The 5,453-nt window shown below is 49.7% G+C and overlaps 1 pseudogene; it reads left to right on the top strand.

Moving 5' to 3' along the window:
- Positions 1–303: 303 nt before the first annotated feature.
- LOC115314858 lies at positions 304–1,914 on the top strand (annotated as a pseudogene).
- Positions 1,915–5,453: the final 3,539 nt, after the last annotated feature.

Here is a 5,453-nt window from a genome sequence, read left to right as displayed (position 1 = left end):
AGCACAGCTAGAGAAAAAAAAAAAAAAAGCCGTATAGCACCACCTAGCGGTAGGACTTAGCAGTACTCAAGTAGTGCTGCCAAACCAAGCCAATCCATGTACAGCCAACATAGAATCTAAAATTTGCTAGGTGGTGTTTCCCGCTGATCGCTCACAACGATAACTTTTGGACTTCAAGCTGTCCGAAACACTGATCATGAGCATGCTCTATTTCTATCGGGTAGGTCATGGTTCCTCCTTTAGGTCCGAATTATCAGCGTCTGAAAAATTGATCAGCGACTGTATTACAGAATACTTTAAAATATGTGTGACAGGTGCCATCTGGCACTGGCTTTTGAAAAGAGCATACCAGCTCTTCCATGGTCAGTCTGAACACTTATTTTTATTGTGTGTACAATGACCAATTTCAACCATCAAGAAGAAGCTGGCTGCAGCTGGAAAGTCGCAGCATTCCGAGGACCTCAGCAGCTGGACCAAGTCGGTGGTGAACCACCTGTACTGGTCTGCAGGCTCAAGTGCTGAGGACCAAGACCTGACCCTGCCCAAGTGGTGCTCCCTGGTGGCTCATGTGGCAAATGTCCACACACACACCTGGACCCTCTCTTCCCGGAGTGCCAGCACAAAGAGCTCAACAAGAAGTGGCTACTGGAAGGTAAGGACATATTTGTGAGTCTTCATAATACAGTGGCTGCATATTACCATGCCTCATATTTTTGTTGTAGGTTCTCCCGCACACCAGAAACTTAAGGAGATTGTGTTGTCAAAGCACCTTCTGCGGGACATCCCTAGCCTCTCAACATCAACACAAACTTTTGCCACGGAGTGCTTTTATAGCACTTTGTTGAACTTCGCACCAAAGCTGGTGCACTTTGGGTTCCGGAGCATGACGGCAAGGTGTGTAGGGAGGTCAGTCATTTTCTCTTGGTTTCCATCTACTTGCCAGGACCTACCTGGCAGCCTTGCACTACAATGAAAATGCAGCGAGGCCCCAGGCGACAACAAAGGAAGGCGAAAAAGGATGGGCGGTGAAGTATCCGAAAGCAAAGAAGGAGGCCATTGCTGCTATGCTCAAGGGACCCTGCACCTACGGTATATAGCAGTGCTCATACACTGATCAGCCAAAACGTTGTGACCACCTACCAAAAACTGTGTTTATTCACATTTGGATGCAAAATAGTTGCAAGGATCGTCTGCGGCGGAGACCCATATCGGACATTCTGATAAACTGAGCTCAGAAACACTTGCATTGTGACCTGCATCATATCTAGCTGTCAGCAGACCCACAGGTAACAGCCTATTTTGGTTCAACGAGCGGAAAAAGTCTTCACCGTCCACATTTTGTGATGATGCATGGACAGGCAATGCCTTGGCATCTACTAACAGTTTTACCTTCCACTCTTGATCTGTAGTAACCACGGCAGCTCACGAACACGCGGTGATTTTTGCAGTTTCCGAGATACTTGTTCCAAGCTACCAGACCATCACGATCTGCTCTTTGTCGAAGTAAGCTACATCAGCAGCATTTCGTTATACATACACGCATTGTCAACAAAATTATCCCTCTATATCTCTGTGCAGCAATTAACTACCATCTGCATCAGCAGGTGGTAGATAATGAGGATGCCACTTCGGCAAGACGCACTCAGTCACACAGTGTAGGGATGGTCAAAATGTTTTTGCTGATCAATGTATTTGTTTATTACTAGTGTGAAATCTTACATCTTTGGGTATCTCATTGCAGAGTATGTGGGGGAGCTGATGGCAGCTGTGCTTGACATCTCCACCGTCATGCCCTCGCAAGAGGCCGCTGCAGCTCACTACTGCCGGGACGCTCATCCCTTTCTCTCCAGTGCCTATGAGCGTTCGGACAAACGAGCACTGGCAAAGAACCACTATTCGAGGTTCAATTCCTAGGTGGTTGGTGTCGTAGCAGTGGATGAAAAACCCTTGACTCTCGGTGTGGCTCTGTGTGATTGGAGAGCCAGGTTTACGTCCCTCGACTTCTTCAGGAGTCGTTTCGCTGTATGGACTGCACACTGTGTCATGCCATTGCTCCGAGCGTAGTACGGACTTGAGGCTATGTGGTTTGCTTCCCAACATTCCACTAGATGCTTGAATTTGGCTGAGGCAAACTGAGGACCGTTGTCCATACGTACAGTTCTTGGCACTCCGAACCGTGCAAAGATTGGTTCGAAGACCTGAGCGATGTCTTTTGTTGTAGTGGCCTTTAGTTGCTCCACCTCAAGAACGTGGAGTAGTAGTCCACAACTACTGTGTAGTCTCTCCCTTCCAGTTTGAAGGGGTTGATGCCAATAGTGTCCCACGGGTTTTCAGGCAAAGGCGTCAACAGCAGGGGCTCAATTGGTGGCTTTCGATGTTATTGGCAGACACAGCATCTTTCAACGAAGTCTTGTACCAGTGTTCCAATGCTGGGCTACCACACCAACGGTCTTGCTCTTGCGAGACATTGGCTTGTGCCCCATGAAGGTGTGGCCAGCATGAAGTCTTTCTAACACCTCAAGCCTCAGGTTTGGCGAGATGACAAGTCTGTCGCCCTTGAAGAGAAGACCGTCGACCATGAAAAGTTCACTCGCAATCTCTGCGAAGCACCTTAGTTCAGGTCGGCCATGAGGAGGTGCACAAGGTAGCAACTCTGGCAAGTGTTAGGTCTGCTTGGATGCCTGCCCTGATTCTGTCCAGCATTTGGTTTTACGTCGGCAGCTGTTCGAGTGTCAACTCCTTGTAGTCTTATACTGCGCACTCAAGGTCTCTTTCGTCATCCTCGACTGGATTTTTTGTGGCTTTCGGGACAGTAAATCAGCAGTGTACAACTCGTTTCCTGGAGTGTGTGACATAGGGTAGTCGTATGCGCATCCGAAAGCGTTGAAGCCGGGGACTCGGCTCATCCAGCCGCTTGATCGTGGGCAGCGTGCACGAGGGGCTTGCAATCCGTTTCTACATGGAATCCAAGGAGGAACTTGCGGAGGTGTTCACATGCCCATGTGATGGCTAACACCTCCTTTTCGATTTGGGCATATCGTTCTGTTTTAGAGAGTGAACGTGATGCATACGCCACTGGTGACAGCCTGTCCCTGCCTGCTGCAGCAGAACGGCTCTTAGCACGTAAGATAAAGCATCGACTGAGACAGTATGCGGCTGCTAAGTCGTAGTGGACGAGAAGTCGTGTTGCGTTCAGTGCCTGCTTCATCCAGTTGAAGCTTTGTTGCTGAGCCGGATCCCAAAGCCACTCTGCATCTTGGAAGGACCTCATTCGGACATGGAAGGAACTTTGCTAGGTGATTTGTCGAGTCCAGGAAAAACCTCATTTCGGACAAGTCTGATGGTGGGTCGAGTTGAGCGATGGCTTCCACCTTGCTTGGATCAGCACCGACACCTTCTGCAGATACCACATGTCCTAGGAACTTGACCTTGCTTTGACGAAAGGTGCATTTGTTGACGTTGAGGGCCACTCCTGCTGCTTCCAGCTGGCTCAACACCTTGTGTAGATTCTTGTGTTCCTCCATCGTTCGCAGGAAACGATGACGTCAGCTTGTAAACATGCCAGACCGTCCTGTCCTTCGAGCACTCAAAGCGTCTCTCGTTGGTACAGCTCTGGTGCTGTCGATATTCCGAAAGACAGTCTCTGGATAAAGGTTGTGTACTTGCGAGAGGGTTCAGCGAGGGGCACCTGCCAGTACCCGGCTTGAGCATCTAGGCGGCTGAACACTTGCACCGGCTAGTTTGGAGAGGCACTTGTCGACTGTTGGCATCAGCATTCCTTCACGAACCGCCTGTTGGTTCAGTTGACCGTAGTTGACAGAAACTCTCAGCTCACTGCTCTTTTTCTTGGGGAGGGGAGGGGGAGGGGAGGAGGACTATCGAAAAGCACCACTCTGTTGGTTTTTCCACCTTCTGGATGACCCCTATGTCTTGCATCCTTTCCAATTCCTTCTCTACATGTGGGAGCAGTGGAAGAGGAACTTGCCTTGGATATGCGACGGCGTAGGGCTTGGCATCGTTCTTCACTTTGATGCGGTATTCAGTCTTCATAAGTCCGAGTCCAGATGTCAACCTAGCATACTGATCCAGAAGATCGGAGATATCGCTTGATCATGCACGTGTCTCCAAGCTCAAGTGTGCACTGTATAATGCCAAGAGACTCGACTGCTGGTCGGCTTAGCAATGCCTCTCTCCGGCCTTTGATGACATTGTCTTGTGTGCTTGCACCACGCCGGTCAGTTGTGGCTTTGAAGTACCCCACTGTCGCATTTGGCGTTTGACCTGGGCCAGTCAGTGTCTGTGTTGAGGTCTTTAGGGGTCCCATGGTCTCCTTGTTGTAGTCGTGAAGTGCAATGGCAGTTACGTCTGCACCGGTGTTGACCTTGATTGTGGCAGGCGAGCTGTTGACATCGACGGTGACTCCCCATGGTTCCGTGGTTGACCGGGTTTTGACCTCGCCGAGGTAAACTTCCTCGACACCCTTGCTGCGCTCTGAGAGGCGTGTCGGTGTTTCATGCCAGCCTTTCTGTGACAGGCACACTGATGCGAAGTGGTCCTTTTTCCCGCAGTGGTTGCATGTCTTGTGTGAAGTCAGGCAATGCGCTATCGTGTGGCAATTCTTCCTGACTTCATCGGCCGCCGGGGTCGCTTGTTCGCTTCTGCATATCTCTTTTTGTTGCTGCTTGACCACCTTGGAATTATGCCCCGTTGAGATGGCGGCTCCAATGTCAGTTCCGAGGTCACCTAAAGTCTCACTCAGCTTGACGTCGATGAGTCCAACGACGAGTCAATCCCTGATCAGTTCTTTTTTCAGTTCCCCGTATTCGCACGTTTCGTCCATCTTATAAAGATCCGTAACAAAGGCAATGCCTTTGTTACGGTTTCACGTGCCTCTTGTTTTCGGCTGTTGAACTTCGCCCACTCGTAGGTCACATCAGGACAGGGTAGAGACGCCTTGAAGACGACTGCACTTTCCACTACAGTCGGACTGGCTTTAGGGCCCACCTGGGGGCATAGGGTAGCTTCCTAACGGTTTACACGGACACACGGACGTTTTGGAGAAACAGAGTCAAGTAGACCCAGGAATAGTCGTTGCCATTGCTGTGAAAAAGGCAAAAAGGCAGTCAAATGCATTTTTGCCTTTAGTAGTGGAAAGTGCCGTTGTCTTTCAAGGCGTCTCTGTACCCTGGCGGGCACTATCCATTCGGTTAGCTTACATATATTGAATCAGGCTCTCGCACAAACTGCCGTTGACCAAAAGTCCGCATTGGAATTACAGTGCCAGGCTCTACTAAGGGTTTTCTGACTAATAGGTAAACATCAGGTAGCACCAACTGTGGCAGCCTGCCACCAATTAGACATTCCTTTTTGAGACTGGGACGTTTGTTCGTCATTAGTTTGTTAGGCTAATAGACCTTTTCATCTCAGTAGTTGTCTGACCGGCAGATAGTCTA

This window comes from Ixodes scapularis, unplaced genomic scaffold, assembly GCF_016920785.2.
Source record: "Ixodes scapularis isolate PalLabHiFi unplaced genomic scaffold, ASM1692078v2 PGA_scaffold1__304_contigs__length_218370807, whole genome shotgun sequence".
Taxonomy (NCBI): Eukaryota; Metazoa; Arthropoda; class Arachnida; order Ixodida; family Ixodidae; genus Ixodes; species Ixodes scapularis.
This window is presented reverse-complemented; position numbering and strand designations above follow the sequence as displayed.